The sequence below is a fragment of the Gorilla gorilla genome, chromosome 4, assembly GCF_029281585.2.
Source record: "Gorilla gorilla gorilla isolate KB3781 chromosome 4, NHGRI_mGorGor1-v2.1_pri, whole genome shotgun sequence".
In the NCBI taxonomy this organism is placed as follows: Eukaryota; Metazoa; Chordata; class Mammalia; order Primates; family Hominidae; genus Gorilla; species Gorilla gorilla.
The window spans coordinates 70312081-70333847 of NC_073228.2; the positions used below are offsets into that span (position 1 = coordinate 70312081).

General features: G+C 34.4%; 1 long non-coding RNA gene across 1 annotated transcript in view; it reads left to right on the forward strand.

The window, feature by feature from the left end:
• LOC129533933 (uncharacterized) overlaps positions 1–19155 on the forward strand; it is a 43930-nt gene extending 24775 nt beyond the window's left edge. The window contains exon 4 of the long non-coding RNA XR_008680351.2: positions 16353–19155. This is a non-coding gene — a long non-coding RNA (uncharacterized lncRNA). The remainder of the gene's footprint in view (positions 1–16352) is intronic.
• Positions 19156–21767: the final 2612 nt, after the last annotated feature.

Sequence of the window (21767 nt, forward strand, 5' to 3'; positions counted from 1 at the left end):
GCCAATATTTTATAGGTAATACAAGTCCAGAATAGTAAAATTATCCAATAAAGGCAAGTCAACTAATCAATTAATCTGAAAATAAAATTGTCACCTGAAATTCTACTATGTAGGGGTCATTGCTGTTAAACATTAGGGCCCTCCACTATTGTGGGGCCAATTTAGTTCTATACACTTTCTGATACTCTCAACTGTGTCACTATAACATGTATCCCTTGTCCCGATCACCAAGTCTTTTTCTTATTCTTCTACTCTCTCAAATTCTTAAAATGAGACCCAACATTGTCTGAAGGAAAAACTTGGGGCTGGGAATTAGGATCTTATCAATGAAAATGAAGTAATCTAAAGGTCACTTGGATATCTTTAGATATTTATTAACATAGATGAAATATGGCTAGCAACATAGAAGCAGAAGATACTGTGAACAGAAAATAAGAAGATGAAATTATCTAAAATAGGAAGTATAAAAAAAGTCAAGGACATTGGAAATGAGCCTGGGGGAGCAAAGTTACTCTATCTTTTAAATAATAATTTTCTTTTTTTCTTTTAATAATACATTCTTTAGAAATTATAAGGCAACTCGGGAGGCTGAGGCAGGAGAATGGCGTGAACCCGGGAGGTGGAGCTTGCAGTGAGCCGAGATCGTGCCACTGCACTCCAGCCTGGGCGACAAAGCAAGACTCCGTCTCAAAAAAAAAAAAAAAAAAAAAAAAAAGAAATTATAAGGCAAAGTATTAAAACTTGTGATACCAGTGTGCTCAAATTATGTCTACCCATTGGAGATTCTCACTTTTATCTTTTCAATTTATATTTTAGAAAAATTACTTGTCCCTGTTTAAATGTATATTCATCCCAATATAAAATACATAAATAAAATGATATAGTAGACTCAATACTTTAAAAAAAAAACTTAAATTCTAACATTCTGTAGTTCTTACACATCTCATTTGTAAAACAAGTAACTGATTTTTAAATTAATGCCCTATAAATAGGTTAAATTTATTTTTAAATTTGCCCTCCAGAGAAAAGGGTTGTAGCATTCTATTTTCAACATACAAAATCAATCTAGATATTGAAATAACCTTGTCAATGGCAGATATTCTAACAGATGATCTAACCACTAATTTTTGCCTATGATTTATAGCAATTTTTTATTTGAATCTGTAGGATGTAAATACGTTTTACGCTGAACATGTCACCAAACAGTACAAGACTTTAAGCTAAAAGTAGCTAGGAAATACATAGGGACTCTTAAAGTGTTTGAAACAAAGATTTTACAAGGCTTATCGTCTGCTGAAAGAAAAAAAAATTTCTACATTTCCGATAATGTCAGAATAGATAGGACATTGTTGCACACATAACTGATTCTGACTGTAAGAGTGAGTTATCCCAAGTGAAATCCTCTAAATGCTTGCTTGACGCTGTAGGATGAAAATTTGCAAGCAAGAAAAGTTGAAAGGCAAGCCTTGGGGGTGAAAATTTGCAAGCAAGAAAAGTTGAAAGGCAAGCCTTGGGGGTGAAAATTTGCAAGCAAGAAAAGTTGAAAAGCAAGCCTTGGGGGAAGGAACAGAGTATCAACATCACAATAAAATCTGCATTTGCCATTTTAAGTAGGATCCTGTAGCAGGATGTAGAGGAGCCTGCTGTGTTTAAAAATGATCTTTTGCCCTTGTGTGTGTATGTTTCAGCATTGAAATAATCAGTCCTCTTTCAAATATAATTTGATAGCATAAAGTACCCCACTAGCACAACTTTTGAAGCTAAGCTTTTCATTTTTCTAGTGCACTTAGAAATTTTTTCACTTGTGTTTGATACCCCAGACCAATTGACTTAGAATTCCCTGCCTGATATTGTAAAGAATTTACTTCTATTATGTCTTTTAACACATAAAATGTTGTAAACTGTCACCTCTAATTATGGTAGCATGCAGGCAATGAAGCCTAACAGGACATCTGACTAAACTAGATGTGACATGTTAGTATCACAATACATCAAATTTGAAAGAATGCCCTTCTTTCACTTTATATTAGAAAATATTTGATTTTGCTTTGTCATATTTTCTGCTTTTCTTTTTAGATTCAGTAATATATAAAAATACCAAGTTTTAAAATTGAGCGAACCCAAGACCTAACGCCTTGAAGTAATTAACAAATGAGATGACATGTGTTTGCCTGTGCATATGCATTTAAGCATATTTATGAATACAGTCATGTTGGAGGCTTGATTTACACAGCATCTTTTAGATATTCAGAGGTTACTTTGGAGCAGCCTATACTTTTGACCTTTAGCAATGTTCTTGCAAACCAGTCATTCAATTCTACTGGAATGAGATTAAAACAATCCAAGTATGGCTGTGTATTGATACGCTTCTCCTTGTGTCCCTCTCCTCTCCCACCACCCCAAGGCTCTGGTAAAGAAATTTCTGTTTTTGTTCTCCAGACTCCTTATATAGATCTAATCTATTACTCTTTATTCACCAATGTCTGTATATTGCAGTGACTAATTTCTTATTCTTCTATGGAGACTCTTCTGCAAAATTCTTGAGAAAATGATTTCATTAAGTCTTACATTCTGGTAGCAGTTTATGTTTGGCCCTTAGATTTTGGGATTCAAGTCTACCATTCACAGCCTAGAGAGACAAACATGATAGCAGTTGTTTTCTTTTGGATAATGGAGTTAAGATTTCTTCCATATAAACGGTTGGGGGAAAAGCAGACATATTTATTAGGCCCTATTTAAGAGTTTATTGACTCTGTTTAAAAAATCATTAAAAACTTCAAAAAAAAAACAAACGGTGTGGAAGGAACTTTCAATGCTGAACATTAAACATTGAAACTTGAACATTAAAGCTCGAACATTGGCTTTCAAACACACCAACAAAACAATTATTATATGTATGTAACTTTCACTGTATGAATTTACATGCCAACTTGTAGATTTCTCTTTGTAGAAAAGAAAACATGAAAGATTAATATATTGTTTTATAGGCCGTTAACAAGTGCTGTATTTTATCCAGCAGTCTTATTTTAACATTTCTCCCCACATTATCTTTATATGCCAGTTCCACAAAATGTATTTTAAACCAGTTTTACCTTCTTTTTGGTTCCCTCATTAATGAGTTGTGTATAATCTTAAAATATGTTTATCCTAGGTTTGTGTGAGAATCATCTTTTTAATATAAAACTTCTAAATTTTGGTTATGTCCTAGATAACAGATGAAAAGAAATGATTATACTTGAAGCATTTTTTTATTCCAATTAATCTCCGTAATAAATCTATTAAATTTAGCTCAAGAAATATTTGTGGAATGACTACTTATACAGGTAATGTGATAGCACCTGAAAGGGGAAATGTTTCCTTGTCCACCTTGCAGGGCATGTGACAGGGGAAGTGGCTTGCTTCTTCAGTGCCCTGCTGCTCACACCTCTCCGGGAGGATACAGATGGGCAGGCTGTGGGGCTCCGACCCCAGGGCAGCGTCCAGGAGTGAATGTTCACAGCTCCTGAAGCCCCAGTGGGCAAGTGTTACAGGGTGCTCTTTTAGTTTTGCCGTCTATAGGATTGTGTTAACCACCTCAATTACACCCTCTACCTTGTTGCAAGGACAGAGGGCTTTCTGTACCCCAGGTTCTAACCTTGATATACTGGAAGAATTGGCTCACACCTGGGCTTGGAGAATTAGTACAAGGTTTTATTTAGTGGCAGTCTCTCTCAGCAGATGGGGGAGCCAGAAGGGAGATGCTTTTTCCCTGATGTGGGGCCGTGGAGCTTCTCCAACTGCTCTGGCCAAATTCTGCATCATTCTCCTGGCAGATGGCCTGCTGGCCTGCCGGTATCTTCCACCTGCGTGCTCCTCTTGACATCCTCTTTACGTCTAGCTGCTTGTGTGTCTGCCTGCTAGGGTCTCAGGGATTTTTATAGACACAGGATGGGGCATAGCGGCCGAGGGTGGTCTTAGGAAATGTAACATTTGGGCAGAAGGCAGGTGAAGCCCTAGCCAGGGACCATGCCCTCCTTTATCCAGCTCTTCCTTTCCCCACTTCTGTATCATTTAAAGGGACCATGACCTTCCCTTCCCAGCACTCCCATATCACAGCTACTCATAAAAAGTGCCTACCATCTGGTCACTTCACTCCAAGAGATCCATGTAAGAAAATTTAAAAGAAGATATACAAGATAATAAATGATAAACATTTATAGATAGTCATAATAAAGTGGATCATAAGAAAGGTGAAAGGCTGTAGAAACTGATTAAAAATAACTTTATCTACAAATTCAGAGCATATACCATTTCTACTAAAAAGTACGTATTCAACTTATGTTAAAAATGACACTGTAACCACTCTTCTACTCTCGATGAAATCAACTTTTCTGTCAAATTTAAAGGATGATACTGTACAGCATTTCTCACTAACCATATTTTTTCAACTTTTTTCTTTCTATTCTAACAACCCTTTAATTTTCTCAATGTTCTTGGCCGATGCCTCTTACTTAATGCACCAAGCATTCAACAGTCAGCTACTTGGAATGTGACTGATATAGTGGATATGGATGTTTCCGCTGCCATTAAGGACATCAATTGTAACTGAACAGTAACCACAGACAAAAAGCTTTATGAGATAATAACTAGTTCTCCATAATTTAACACTCTCAGTAAAAACAAGCCATGATTTCATAATGTAACATTCTTTATTTTGGTATAAATATGAAAAAATCAGATTCATAATACATTTGTCTTGAATTTTTTAAACTCATAAAGAAGAACTTTATCAGGAATATTCACCACTTCTACTGCCTCAGCTTTCTATTAGGTATGATTTTAGATGCAAAAGTGTTTTTTAAACGAGGTTTTATATTGATCTCCCATTATACTCAAGCACTCCCTAACATAAAAAACTCACAAGTACATAGTAAGTTTGAAGATAACAGATTTATAATTTTGATTTTCAATAGAAAGTACTTTATCCTAATTTACTTAGAAGATAATAGCATATTTAGAAATGAAAAATAGTTTTCACTTTTTAATGCAACCAGTTAAAAATAGTTAACTGACTCTCATAAGGGAAAGGTATTTTGTAGTACTTAAGACAAAAAGATATACTTGTAAATATTACAGATATATTTTAAAGTTGACAAAGTATTCTCAGCCATTTTAAGTCATAATCTGTCAAAGACAAAATTATGCCACTATAGAGGATCCAAGATGATAGGTCTGATCTGTCAGTCATGAAGGTTTATAACAAATAGTATAGATTGAAGCAGATCAAGCATGAAGTCCAAGAAAATTGTCTAATGTTGTGTTGTGTTGGCAAATTCCAAAGGTGTGGAGATTATAAAATTAGAAAGTGACAAGTGAACAGTTTGAGAGACAGTGGGCTCATCAATGGAGACATGACATAAACAACAGAATTGCTTTACAAAAGGAAAATGGACATTTTTCAGAGACTATCATCCCACCTATAATTGCTTTAACTAGTGCACAAATGACTTCCTAAGATGACAGGTATCAATCTTTCATCAACCTTTCTCTGCAGTGATGCATAGAACAGATGGTGTTAAGGTATCCAATGGAAGTGTCAGGGTCAATAACATAGGACATAATAATATAAAATCACTGCAATACTTATTCCACTGTTAGAAAAAAAGATAACAAAAATAACATACCAGATTACTGGCATTGAGGTTGAGCATGACTTTGCAGGAATGACCAGGGCCAAAAATATGCCTTTCATTTATTTCAGTGGGTATTTGTGAAGCCAAAACTCTGTTCATATATTAGACAAGGTGTTGGAGAAAAAATGAGAAAAAGAGAGGTGTGGTCCCTCCTTACTGTCACAAAGTTTACTCAAGTAGCGTGTACTCAAGCAAGCAAGCAACATAGCATATTGCAATAGTGTTTCAATAGGAAAATACAAGTTAACTGCAGCAGCACATTTAGGAGAAAACAATTTTCCAGGAAGGATTTTCGGAGACATAGTTATTACAGGAGTAATTACTTATCATACTTAATACATACATATATTTATAATAGGTTGTACTTTTGTATACTACAATTCAAATGTGCCAACTTATTTTCTTTAGTCTATATGAGTTTATTTTCTTTATACAAGTTTATCTTGCCCCATTACTTCTATTATTTAAAAAAAGAAAAATACATACATACATATGCATATACACATCTATATGTATATGATAACTCAGTCTCTACTGATTTAAAAATAGTTAATACTAATCAATTCAAATGTTCTCTCAAAGTCAACCAAAATTAACAGCCCCTGCTCAGAAATCATACATAAATCTAAAGTCTTCACGCTTATGCTGTACTACACTTCATGAATTTTTGTTTACGGAAATCAATATTTTATGCCAAAAATAGAATGCTTCTTAGAAAATAATTGAAAGAAGGAAATTAATTGTATAACAGAAGAGTAGCAGTTGATTGAGATAAAGAGATTGTTACATGCATGAGTTAAAATGCTTAATTGTGTTTGGATCCTATATCAGAACTAATTTCCTCTCTTTTTAGGTTAGCATTGAGGTGAATCCCTTGATGATAAAGCCATATCATCACCTGTTTTACTCTAAACAAAGACATTTATAAAAATGGTAAACCTGATTAAATTTCATAGTATTAAAAAAGATTCTTGTGTAAGATTATTATTAATTTTTACAATGCTCCTAATGTCAGCTGAGGTAAAATTAATTAGAACAACCGTATCTTAGGAAAACAGAGTCAATGAGCAGAGATTATCACATATTTAAAGGAAATAAGAGCAGATGAAAGCGGTTGCTGAGGAACGAAGTAAAGAGAGTTTGAGACAGTGGAAGATGGAACAGGAAGAAAAAAATAAGATAAAATGGTGACATCTCTTAAAATTGTTTTGGAAGAGTCATTTACACACTATGGATGAATAGCAATTTATTCCTGGAAATGCTTGTTGCACAGGTTGTGCAAATTTTCAGTTATGGATAGATTTAGTTATTGATCAGTCATACTGCTTTCGAGAATTTTAATCGTTTAGATCTCTTAAAAAGTTCCCATGTATATAAACAAAGTCCATTTACTTGATGGCATTATATTAGCCTCAGGATATTTGGAGGACTTGCATACTTGGAGACAAGGGCATTCCGGACATCAGATGTTTTCAGGACAACCCTCTCACCCAGTGAAACAGATTGTATGTTTTTTCCACTGTGGCTTGCTCCTATTTATTTCTATTTCCTTCAGCCCAGAAAGGATTATTGTAATGTGTCAAGTTCATCAGCATTTTTAAAATTCTTACATTAATCTATTTAAATTGAGGTTCTATTTTACCTCAAAGATATCTATTACCTGTATTTATCCAATTGAGTTCTTGCCACATATATTTTTTTTTAATTCTGCAATTCCTCTGAACTTTTTAAGAGATCCTCACTTGCTGGTTAGAATAATCCTCAAGTTTTTCTAATCATAGCACTTTTATTTTCTCATTCTTCCGATTAAAATTCTATCCTCTTCATTTACAAAGGTGAATATATTTGGAACTGTCATCTCCAATGAAAAGCAATTAGAAACCCTAGAAAAGATATTTGAAATAATTATTACAAACCATTTTACAATTTGTTAATTTTTCCAGATTTCTATAAAAAGCAAATGCAAATAGGAAAGAAACAGGAACTGGGCCTTCATATGTTTTCCAATCTGAGCTGACTTCAAGACTTGAAGATTAGCTAGTGGTAAACAAGATAAAATAAATTTAAAGAGGATGATAAATGTAGAAGTTATCAAAGATTACAATTTTTTAAAATCTCAAAACTTTTGTTTAAAGAGATTCCCATCAAAGGAATTTGTATCAAAAAAAATGAATAAAGCTGAAATGTAATTAGAATCAATAAGAAAATATCAGAGCTGGAAGGACATTAATAAATCCTTAGTAAAAATAGCATTATACAGATGAAAAAAAAAAGTCTGGGGTCAAGAAACTTACTTGATTTGTCTAAGGTCATGTTACTTTTCAATTCATTTCCAAGACCAGTGTTTCTCCAAATAGAGATTAATGAAAAGAAGAAAGAAAAAGCAGATCTCCACTTTTCAAGTGATGCTGTAAATCCAAAGTTGTATACTATGTTTTCCAATGTTTAAAATAGTGCCAAGCATTCAGCTGTTAGAACCTATAAGACAGAATAATGTATAGGACTGCCAATTATATAAATTTAGTCACACCTCTATGATCTAGAAAGTGTCATAGATCTCAAAAAATAAAAATACAGGAATGTCAAGGAAAAAACATGAAAACACAACCACATAGCATAAAACAGGAAAAAAATGTGATTACTCTTTGTCTTAGTCAGTTAAGGCTACTGTAATGATACGGTTACGCTCTGGTCCCCACCCAAATCTCATTTTAAATTGTAATCCTCATAACCCCCACATGTCAAGGGCAGGACATGGTAGGAGGTGATTGGATCATGGGTGCAGATTCCCCCATGCTGTTCTTGTGATAGTGAGTGAGTTTTCACAAGATCTAATGGTTTTATAAGTGTTTAACAGTTCCTCTTACAGACTCATTCTCTTTCTTGCCTGTTGCCCTGTAAGAAGAGCTACTTTCTGTTCTGCCATGATTATAAGTTTCCTGAGGCCTTTCCAGCCATGCAGAACTGTGAGTCAATTAAACCTTTTTCCTTTATAAATTACCCACTGTTGGATATTTCCTTATAGCCATGTGAGGATAAACTAATAGACATAGCAAGATACAGTAGAGTGGGTGGTTTATAAATGAAATTTATTTTTCACAGTTCTGAAAGCAGGAAGTCTAAGATCAGGTTGCCAGCCTCATTGGTGTCTGTTGAGGGTCCTTTACCGGTTGGAAACTGCCCACTATTCTCGTATTCTTAGAGAGAATCAACGTCTCATTAATTCCACTAATAAGGATTCCATTCTCATGATCTCATCTAATCTAATTTTCTCCCAAAGGCCTCACCTCCTCATATCATAACATTAGGGGTTAAGTTTTCCCCATATGAATTTTAGGGGAGGATGCAAACATTCAGTCCATTCAACTTTTTCAGTGGAGGGTGAGTCATGGAATTGTGTTTGAATGCTTCATCGAGAAAACAAGAACTTGAACTGGAACCTGACAGGAATAAAATAAGGGTCCGCAAACTATACCCCGTGGGCTAACTCTGGACTAGGAGCTGAAACTGTATATATGTAACATTTGAAATATATATGTAAATATTTATATATATATATATCAAAACAAGTTTTATGACACATTAAAATTATGTGAAATTTAAATTTCTGTGTTGATTAATAATATGTCAGAACAGGGTTACGCTCATTTGTTTATGTGCTGTCTGTGACTGTTTTCAGGTATATTGGTAAAGTGGAGTTGTTGTGACAGAGACCATACAGGCCACTGAAGATACCACAAGATAACAGTAATTTCCTATTATTTGTTGATCATCACTTTGCACTAGTCTCACTGTCTCTCTCTCTCACTGTTAGGACTTCTCCAGACAACATCAATCTTACACTCTCCCAGTGTCTGAAACTGTACTCACTTTACATTAAATGTACTTCTCCCTCTCCACTTACTGGCAATGGAAGATCAAACATACTAGTTTCTGAAAGGCAGTAGCAACTTTGAATGGAAGGTCTAAGTTTGAGAGATTCTATAAAGGTGACTTGCAGAAAACAATTTTGGGTGTCTTTTTTCTGTGGAGACAGTTAGATGCAAATAGTAGTGAACAAAATGTTCATTTTCCTTCTGGCTATGATCCAGCATTGCAGAAATGTTTGCACTAACGAGTTTTTGTGAAACAGTAGCAAATACGGAACATCTGGAAAGCCAAGAGAGCCAGCCTGGGATGTCTAACAGTCAGTATATCATGCTATAATTCTAACACAACATTATACACAACACACACGTTGTTGTTCTTGTCAAATTCTATAAATTTCTTCTATTTGAGTCATAAAAGACCATGATTTTTATAGTTAAATAAAAATATAAACGATAGAAATTACTAAACCCATAGCATTTTGATGTGGATAGAAAGAATATTGAAGAAAAACTTAAAATATCAAAAGAATGTCATCATAGGAAAGAGACAGTTGTGTATGCTATTGTTGGAATCTGGGTCGGGTCAAAATTAATTCATGCTAAAATATTTGAACATAACTAAAATCAGTTATCAAATTGTCTGAAAAATTTATCATGTTCTGTTAAATGTCTGATATTTTGTTAATTGAAGAAAAGTTTCCTCAGTAAAAGTGCTTATATTTTTAAAAAGTTTAAGGCAAACAAAATTTTTTTTTTTAATTCTTAAATTTCCATTTCTAATATCTAATTCATTCTTAAAAGGGAAAGACACACACATGCACAAACACACACACTGACACACACATACATACCTTTCTTGTTTTAAGAAATTGATGAATGAAGACCCATATTTGGAAACATGAAAGTTAAGTTTAAAAATTATTTTAGGCTTATTTTTTATGTGTGTGGACATGGCTTCAATTAAGTATATGAGTTATTTTTCTATATGATTTTCATTTAAGATTACATAAATTATCTCACAGGTCTATCAAAAGAAGAAAGACACATAGAAAGATAATTGTCTTAATCCATTTTGTGCTATTATAACAGGATACCACAGCCTAGTTAACTTTTATGAATAGAAATGTATTGGCTCATGATTCTGGAGGCTGGGAAGTCCAAGCTCTGGAAAGGGCCTTCTTTTGTCATCCCATGGCAGAAGAGTAAACAAGGGAAGAAAGAGGCAAAAGGGGGATGAACTTATCCCTTTATAAGGAAGCCTCTCCTTTTATAATAGCATTAATACATTTATGAGGGCTGAGCTCTCACGGCCTATCATCTCTTAAAGATGCCACTTCTTAGTACTATTTGAATGGTAATTAAATTTCAGCATGAGTTTGGAAGGAAACATTCAAACCATAGCAATAGTATACAATTTAATACTTCTCAGCTATAAAAAGTAATGAACTGCTAGTGCATGCAACAGCACAAATGAAATCCAAAAACATGTTGAGCGAAAGAAGAACCCAGATTCAAAATTAATCTATAATGACAGACATTAAAAAATTGTCTTCTCTGGAAGAGGCAGTAGATTTCACTAAAAGAGAATATGAGGAAACTTTTTAGTTGGATAAAAATATTCAATATCCTGTTACAGTTGCACAGTATTTAATTATTAAATAATTTACAGAAAACTTAAGATCATGGCAGGTTATTGTGACTATATACATATAAAAAGACCAGAAGAAAAAATAACAGTGGTTTTCTAGTTAATCGTTGCTTTCATTTTTTTCCTTATTTTTCAGTATTTCCTTAATTTTGATATGAAGAAGCTGAAATATTTATATATTCATAACTATAGCTAGGTATACATACAAATATATAATTATAAATTGGAAAAATGTTTTATTTATATAGCACATAATAAAAGTAAAAAAAGGAAGGTCTTCACAGTTTATTGCTAAGATGATGTGAGAGCTCACTAGAAGACATGAGTAGAGAGAAGTGGAAGTACCTGATTATTCCCTATACTTAGAATTTTATTTTTTTTCTCTTTTCTTGCCTGTTTACTTTTTTGCTTCCTACTACCCCTTTGATCTAATACCCGAAGCTTTGTTCTTCCCTCTTTTATAGATAGAATCAGAACCAGATAACAAGGGCTGTTGTATAGGTCACTAAAATTATAGATATTTTGTTCACCAGTATATTTGTAATAGTATAGGATTAATTTAAAAAAAGGTTTTTACTACGGAAAATTATGTAAAATATTCAGTTTTGGAGAATTCTTGGGAAAACTGGTTCTGGATTACTGATAAGGACCTAATGTTTAAAATAAAAATATTGAGGAATAGGATCTAGTCTGAACTAGAATATATCACAATTTTCTTTGTTTTGAATAGTATGATGCAAAATATACCTTTGTATGTTTTGGAGATGTGGATATATTCTTCTTTTTGAAAATTAATAATAGGCTTCCAATTCATTAACTGCTTAACGTTTGTAAAACCAAAATTGTATTTTCTGTAGAATACAATAGCATGGAAGAAAATAGAATTGCTATTCTTCCTTTAACAACCTGCTAAATATTTTTTATTGTAAAGATTACTTATTATATGTAATTGTGGTTATGTATACATAAGTAGATCAAGGAGCCAAGACTACTCATTGGGAAACCAAGGATTATACATCTTACTACAACAAATTCTTTACTCAAGCTAATCCGTGTACCATATCCAAATTATGCTCCTTCCCTGATTCTCCTGGGTCCAACCTGTTCTGGTTCACCTACCTGTTGAAAATACAGCCACCACATTCACTCTACTCAGATTTCCCTGTCTTTGATAATCAGCATTCTTAGCCTCTGTGGAGCTAAGGTTTTAGCTTCTGCTTGACCTCTTTGTACCCATAACACCACAGCACTTTGCAATGCAACCAATCTGTGAAGGCAGGAGTTTATTCTACCATTTCTCAGACCACACTGTGCAATATATGATCTTAATCCCCCAGCAGTTACTCAGAAGTGTACATTCTAGAAGTGTGGAGAAGTTAATGCTCTATGGGGTGAAAATTAGTGGGAAGCAGGAGATGATAAGGAACTGTCAAATTAGTTCCTCTTCCATCCTCATTCTGAGAGATTCTGACATGGGGCAACAGTCTACAGGATAATTTTAGAAAACATCCTATCAGAAAGCAATAGGCTGTGATTTTTTGGAAACGAAAGTCATCTTCATAAAACACCTTTTCTTTCTTGTTGTCTTGGTATTGCCTCACACAATAAAGCTTAAGTGTTTAACTTTGTTGCAGGCTTTCTTTTCTAAAGAACCTTGGCTAAGACAGTTAGCAACAATCAAGACAATAAAGAGATTATATTAAGTCTGTCTTGGCAGCTATTATGACATAAATTGCTGTTTGGGGAGAAATCTGTCTATGTGTCAGAGGAGACTGGGCATGATAAGAATAAAGCATGGGCTCAGGTTTGTTTTTCTCTTTGAGTTATAAAGATGCTTAAGCTTCTATCACCACAGTAATCTGAAACTTATATTATTTGTTATTAAAATTACATGACTGACATCATATCACATATGTAGTAGTAAATGTGCATGTTAGATTTTACAATACTCACTTGTGAAAAAAGTGGAACAAAATAAAATTGGTTCTGACAGAACTGGCAATTTTTACCAGATAGTTATGTAACCATGTCTAATTAATGGTATTTTAAAAGCATTAATTAAAATATGCAAATGTATTAATTTGATATTTATTTGATATACCCATATTTAAAATAAAAATATACTAACCTCAAGGGATTTGGAATGCATTCCCAATTCTCTTCCAAGTTTAGCTACTAAATAATTATGAGACCTTGAAGAAGTCACTTAACTTCTTTAGATCTCAGTTTTCTCATCAATTAACAAAATACATGAGTTGAATTATAGAAATCCAAAGTCCTCTTCCAATTTTAACAATGCAGTAAGCAATATTAATTAAGTAGCAATATTTGGGACAGTGTAATCGAACACATAGCTCATCAAAGATAACATTCATATGTCAATGTAGTTGTGTGCTGTAAATTTTTGATTGCATTCAGAAACACTTTATAAAGATTAAATCAAATGAGATCAATGATTATTATGTTCACTGTAGGTTGCTATGACAATGCTGGGCCAATGAGAATTAAAACTGAAAATAGGACATAGTCATTAAGTCATTCAAGTATTTGTTGAACACCTATGGTGAGTTAACATCTATACTTCATGCTGGTGATTCAGTAGTTCACGAGAGAAGTGCCCTGAAGAGGGAACTACCATCAAGCCATTCACATATTAATTATTCCAAATGGTGTCAAATGCCTTGAAAAGTTTTCTTCACTTAAGAAACAAATGAGCTAGAATTATCACAGGTTAAGTGTGGAATTTGTGGTTTGTAAACTAATATGTTGAACAACCAAGCTTTACAAAAGGCAAGGGTTGAGGGAGTTCAAGAGCAACTGTTAGTAGATACTCTCATTCTGTTCATCATCTGTTCTTCATATTTTAGTTTCAAGTCCAGAGACCTTGGGAAAAGCATAAAATTGTCACATCTTGACTCAGGAATCTAATGAAATAATCAAATCCAATCATAGATCAGTTAACTTTGTTCCTGGCCTGGGTTCCTAACCAATTAGAATAGATGCAGTTAGCTAGATAACATTGGAGAAGTGCCTGGACAAGCCCTATCTTACCATAATTTAACCCTCGAGTTGCTGGACTATATTGTGGTCTCTAGAGTATCCATGAGAAGAGCCAAATAGCTAGGAACTAAGCAGACAACAGTGGGAGCATTTAACTTGAACATTTCATTCTATAAAAATGGCTACATGATTTTTAAAAACTGGTATTAAGAGAACTATTATATTTTTCCTGGGATAAAAAGTAATGGGTTGAGAAAATGTGTTTTACTTTATACCTAATGGCAAGTTGCGGATATACACAGATTGGTGCTGAGTTTGCTCAGGACTTTAACTTTCTTACATATGGGATTCATTTATTTTTAATAGTCACTAGGCGGCAATTCTGGGGCCAAAAGGCACAGTATCTGATTATTAGTGTAGTTTTATAATCTTTTAAATTTTCTGTTCATAATGGAAAGACAGCATTATCTGGGGAAACTAGCTATATGAACTTAAAAAAAAAACCTGCTTTCATAAGGTTGACTGACTATGGAATCCAAATGCAGATAACTGAGTGTTCGTTAAATGCTCTTTGACTAATACGTATAATTATGAAAAGCTTCCTACATTTTCCCTTAAATTATTTCCTTCATGGCATTTCAACACTTCCTTTTGATCACTAAGAATGCTGTAACACAGCTGTAGAAAATGTTTGTCTCATTAAAATTAAGCCTACTGCAAGTTCAGAGGATTCTAAGTGTATGTATAATTTTATTTCCACTGGGTGATTTCTGCAATGTGTATGAGCCATTCTCTCTAATGGAAAGTGCAATAGTAAGGTACTTTAAATAGGCATTAATCCTCATAATACATTCGCAAGTTAGGTAAGCAACATGAAGCATAGAGCCATAATAAGCATTACCCACTTCATCCACCTTCACAGCCTGCAAACCCAGAAATCACACATCATGAACAAAGAACATTTGCAAAAGGAATAGCAAAGATACATGTGGTTTATTTCCTTCCTGACTGTCATAGGAAGGTGAAGCAAAAATATCAAATGTATTTTTTAGAAAAAGGAACAATAAATTAAAATAAAACAACACAACACTGTACTATAATTGTCATGTAAGAGAAGAAATGAGGTCTTATTCAGCTGTTATTTAGTACTGATACATGGATATTGTCATTGTAAAAAGTATTTACTATCTTCAACCCTATTGTTGAAAAAAAATCCTCTTTTCTTCAGTTTATTATTGACGTGCTAACTTACCTTGCCAAATGAGAAAGTTAGGATACATTATTATTTCAGTGAGTGCTTAAACACTAATGAAAACAAAACCAAAGTAAACAATCAAAACGTTACTTTTAGGATTTCATAACTTCCATGAAGAAAAGATTCCTGTTTATCTTATCTGCATTAATAGTACAAAAAATTCACTGAATTTTATAAAAATAATGTTATCTTGGTGAATAATTTGTTTTTTTCATCTTGGAAACAATAAACACTATAAGACTTATAGAAGATGTTTGGAATCAATATAATCTGTTACAAACAGATGGAATATTGATAAAGACACATACACAGTTAAATAATAAAAATAGGAGTTTAGTCAATAAGGCTGCATTTGCACAAGTCATATCCTCAGGTTAAACATTTTTGTATTTTTAACCAGGTATAGTGGCTCGCTTCTGCGATCCCAGCTCCTCAAGGCGCTGAGGCTGAAGGATTGCTTGAGGCCCAGAATTTGAGACCAGCCTAGGTGACATAGCAAGACCCTATCTCTAAAATAACTAATAGTAATAACAGTAGTAACTCTTATGTGTAGTTTTCAGTCATCTTTGTTTCTTAATTGGATTGAATTCTTTGTCACTATGCTTGATAGGGCAAACATTAGTCACTTAAGTCACAAATCTTCAACTCTAGACTTCTAATTTTTCAACCATGTGGGTTCAATTTGTACAACTACATAATGCCTACATTTAAACAGTAAATCTTAGATTATTTTATCTTGTTTTAGGTGTAATCAATATTTACTAGTATTGTTTAAATGAATTGTAAATTTGCATTTTAAATTAATCCTCACATGCAGTTTTGGAGTTCTTACTCGCATACTTTTCTATACTCTGTTCACAAAATTAAAAGACTTCTTGAATAAAATTTTCTATATTTTTTTCTATTAGAATGAAATACATAAATGCTAAAAAAGAGAGTATAAAAGATGAGAGTTTAAGAAAAGCTTCACTGCCCTTACCTTGCCCTGGAGTACTGCTCTTGCTGATTCAACAGAACTTCAGTTTTCAAAGACAAACTTTAAATCTCCATCAAATATTTCAAAGACAGAAAATAAGACTTAAAATGTCATTCTTTTATAATGAGTCATTGGAATTTTTTGCCTACAGCAGAATATGAACTTAGATATCATTGTCGGTGTGAAACTCACTGTTACAAAAAATAAATTTAGAAATGTGAATTGAACAAGAAAAATATGAGTCTCAATATTTCTTAAATTTGATGTCTATTAGCAGATGCATAATTGTTCACTTGATGTCAATTTTCTCTTACTTTTTCCTTTCTTATGTGGTAGAATTTAAAAACCTTATCAAAGTATTTATAAAGTGATCAATTTTCTTAGTACAGTAGTAAAGCTATTCCAAGGAAGCATAATAAAAAATCACACAACTTTGAACATGATCAGTATGAATCTGTGGTTTTACATATCGCAAATTTGGGAACTATTTACATCAAGATGCCGTGTGCTTATATAATCCCTTGAAAATCTTATGAAAACATAATTGTCTATGTTTGGTTCAAATTCAGTGTCAGAACAATGTGATATATTATGACACGCAGAGGCTGTGTCTTAACTCTGCGAAACTTAATTCTGTATACAGTACTTCTTGAACATTCCCAAGAGCAAAGTGGTTGTGGCATCCCTGAAGTAACTGGAGAAGAGCCATCAAACCTCAAGTATACAGCTGAATTCACCACTGAAGTGCTAGAAAACCTAACTGAAGCTTGATGAAAGGGATTGTGTCAAGTGTTGAGCTTGCTGAGTGTTTGGATATCCAGAGGCCCGACCTTGGTTCTCCAAAGACTGTGAACTCAGCAATACAGCTACTCGGGCATTTGTTATTTTCTGAGAAAAGAAACAGTGTATTTGAAAACACATGTGGGTTTCTCTGATTCCATATATGTGCAGAATGAACAGATACGTCAAACAGAGGTGGCTGATTATAGCCCTTTTAGATATGGGTTACAAAGCTCTAAGTCGAAGGCCTAAAGAGACCAAGGGTCCGCATGCAATCAGATTCGGTGTTAACTAAGAAGCCAGCTTTGTGATAAGCAGGACTTTTTGAATTTGAGGTTATTAAAAACAATACAAACAAAACAGACAACATCCAGTGAAAGCCAGGAGATCTAAAATTAATGTGATTAAACCATAAGTTTAAAAATGATAAAATTTAATAAAGTGTTTTGATATTATGGAAAAGATATTGTAAGACAAAATTTGCACAGATATGACCGGGCAAATAAAAGAAAATAAATAGGATATGCGCAGCATTTCTTTGAAAATGACAAGAAAAATTATGTGCAGGATTCTCTATTTAATAAATGTTGCTGGGAAAACTGGCTAGCCATTTGCAGAAAACAAACTGGACCCTTTCCTTACACCTTGTACAAAAATTAACTCAAGATGGATTAAAGATTTAACATAAAATCTAAAATCTTGAAAAACCTAGAAGAAAACCTAGGCAATACCATTCCGAACATAGGCATGGGCAAAGACTTAATGACTAAAACACCAAAAGCAATTGCAACAAAAGCCAAAATTGGCAAATGGGATCTAATTAAACTAAAGAGCTTCTGCACAGCAAAAGAAACTCATTAGTGTGAACAGGCAACCTACAGAATGGGAGAAAATTTTTGCAATCTATCCATCTGACAAAGGGCCAATATCCAGAATCTACAAGGAACTTAAACAAATTTACAAGAAAAACAACACAACCCCATCGAAAAGTGGACAAAGGATATGAACTTCTCAAAATAAGACATTTATACGGGCAACACATATGAAAAAAAGCTCATCATCACTAGTCATTAGAGAAATGCAAATCAAAATCACAATGAGATACCATCTCATGCCAATTAGAATGGTGGTCATTAAAAAGTCAGGAAACAACAGATGGTGGAGTGGATGTGGAGAAATAGGAATGCTTTTACACTGTTGGTGGGAGTGTAGATTAGTTCAACCACTGTGGAAGACAGTATGGTGATTCCTCAAGGATCTAGAACCAGAAACACCATTTGACCCAGCAATCCCATTACTGGGTATGTTCCGAAAGGATTATAAATCATTTTACTAATAAAGACACATGCACATGTATGTTTATTGTAGCACTATTTACAGTAGCTAAGACTTGGAACCAACCCAAATCCCATCAATGGATAGACTGGATAAAGAAAATGTGGCACATATACACCATGGAATACTATGCAGCCATAAAAAAGAATGAGTTCATGTCCTTTGTAGCGGCAAGGATGAAGCTGGAAACCATCATCCTCAGCAAACTAACACAGGAAGAGAAACTAACACAGGAAGAGTGCATGTTCTCACTCATAACCGGGAGTTGAACAATGAGAATACATGGAAACAGAGAGGAAAACATGGAAACATCACACACCGGGGCCTGTTGGGGGGTGGTGGGTAAGGGGAGGGATAGTATTAGAACAAATATCTAATGCATGCAGGGCTTAAAACCTAAATGACGGGTTGATAGGTGCAGCAAACCACCATGGCACATGTATACCTATGTAACAAACCTGCATGTTGAGCACATGTATCCCAGAACTTAAAATAAATATAAAAAATAAACTTTTAAAAGTACCATATTAAAAAAAATTATGTGCAAAACCTTGGAGAATTTTGACTGTCAAGCTTATTTGGGGCTTTAATTCTGTTTAAATAAACCCTATTTGAATTCATATTTTGTTTTCTATTCAAATTTGTCTTTCACTGTGCTACCAACATTCTTTGAATATTCCCACCTCTGGATCTTAGCACCAATCATTCACCACTTGGTAAAAATCAAACACTTTCTGTCAGTTTACTGTGTTTTCTTAAGGTTTACTTCAAAATTGTTAATCATATGAAGCTGACTCCAACCACACCAAGTCAGCAGAAATCCATCGCTTTGAAAATTTTAGTTGTTACTCCATACCCTCTGTCTGGAACTTTTTTCTTTTTCTTTTATTTATTTTATTTTTTAATTCTTTTTTTATTATTATACCTTAAGTTCTAGGGTACATGTGCACAACGTGCATGTTTGTTATATATGTGTACATGCACCATGTTGGTGTGCTGCACCCATTAACTCGTCATTTACATTAGGTATATCTCCTAATGCTATTCCCCGCCTCCCCCACCCCACAACAGGCCCCGGTGTGTGATGTTCCCCTTCCTGTGTCCTTGTGTTCCCATTGTTCAGTTCCCACATATGAGTGAGAACATGCAGGATTTGGTTTTCTGTCCTTGCAATAGTTTGCTCAGAATGATGGTTTCCGGTTTCATCCACGTCCCTACAAAAGACATGAACTCACCATTTTTTATGGCTGCATAGTATTCCATGGTGTATATGTGCCAGATTTTTTAAATCCAGTCTATCATTGATGGACATTTGGGTTGGTTCCAAGTCTTTGCTATTGTGAATAATGCCGCAATAAACATACGTGTGCATGTATCTTTACAGCAGCATGATTTATAATCCTTTGGGTATATACCCAGTAATGGGATGGCTGGGTCAAATGGTGTTTTTAGCTCTAGATTCTTGAGGAATTGCCACACTGTCTTCCACCATGGTTGGACTAGTTTACGGTCCCACCAACAGTGTAAAAGTGTTCCTATTTCTCCACATCCTCTCTGGCACCTGTTGTTTCCTGACTTTTTAATGACCGCCATTCTAACTGGTGTGAGATGGTATCATTGTGGTTTTGATTTGCATTTATCTGATGGCCAGTGATGGTGAGCATTTTTTCATGTGCCTGTTGGCTGCACAAATGTCTTCTTTTGGGAATGTTTTTCTTATCCCTTCTGAATTGCTACTTATCTGTGTATGTTTGAGTTTAGTATGGGACATGTTTAAGGTGTTTGAATGACACTCAGCTGAAGAAGATTCCAGCAGACAAAGGGTAGGAAACTCCAGAGGATGTTTAGAGTCAGAAGTACCTCTCTTTGGCTCATGTTCATAGTCCAAATGGAAACTGTGTGAATGAGTTAGACTGCAAGGAAATGAATTCAGAAAAAGGCAGCAGAAGATTGATACTGTCTTTCAAAAAAGATTTCTCTGGTATGGTAATACACGACATAAGATTGCAAGAAGTTCAGGTCATGAGGGCTATTGCAAATCTTGCCTCAATGACCGGAGCATTTAGCCATTAGCCCTGTGGAAGTCCTGCCATCATATCGGGGGGGAAGTGAATTGATAAACTCATCTGGGAAAGCAAAACACTGCAGCTACTTCATCCCCAAAAGTTAATTTGTTTAAGTGTCAACCAGGGCATGAAATATGATTTAATCTTACTTTATAATAGAGGATTGAGGAAGCCAGCCTTTCAGTTCCCAGGAGAAAATAAACAGTGACAAGATTTTGCCCATGAAATCTGCTTGTGGAAGTTTCTTTTCCTCCTCCTCTTTTTCCTCCTCCTCCCCATCTTTCTCCTCCTCCTCCCCTTCTTCTTCTTTGTCACCCCCTCTTCAAACCGGGATCAATATAGGAATGAAGTCTGTTTCTCCAGTTTCACTTAGAGTTTTGAAAGAATTTGAAGAACAGGACTTAACTAACAGAGGCTATGAAAACCAGTGCAAGTCATACGTATTGATCACTTAATATTATGTAGAAAATAATAAGGGGGTTTAAACAATGTTTCTGGCAACTGCCTTTCTCATAAAGCTTGACCTTTTAATTTGCTCCCTATAAGAAAAACATGTTGAGGAACTGAGAGTCTGGCCAGTGGCAAGGCAACTCTCTCAGCCAAACATTCTCCTCAAACACCCACTCATGTAACCAAATTGACAAGGATATCAGGCCCCGTGATTTGCCCAGGTGAAGACAGAAAAAGGCTGGGCAAAATGTGAAGAATAACAATATCAATAAGTCTTGTCATTTTCTAAGTGTTAATTTCTTGGCATTTTACTTACATTATAATGCTTATAATGAAGTGTTGAGAGAGATAGTACCTTGAATTCAAGGATAAGAAAGCCACAACTCTGGAGGTTAATTGAATTGTTGGAGGTCACATATTGGGTAATTAGCAGGACTTGAATTTGAACCCAGGTGAAGAAATATATTTCACCCAGGTCCAAACCAGGGGATATAAAACATCAAAAATGCTGACCCTGTAAAATCCTTTGATCCGGCCTTAAAGGAATCTTTTCTAATGATGTTGCTGGATTTTTATATTTACCTATAAATAGGGGAATAAGCAGACGCTTACCCAGGTGATCCGGAAAACAAGGGCAGGATGTAAAGTACACTAAAAGCAGAAGCGAGGATTTTGAGGTAAATGGACGGAGTCAGCAGCCATGTTAACACGCAGCA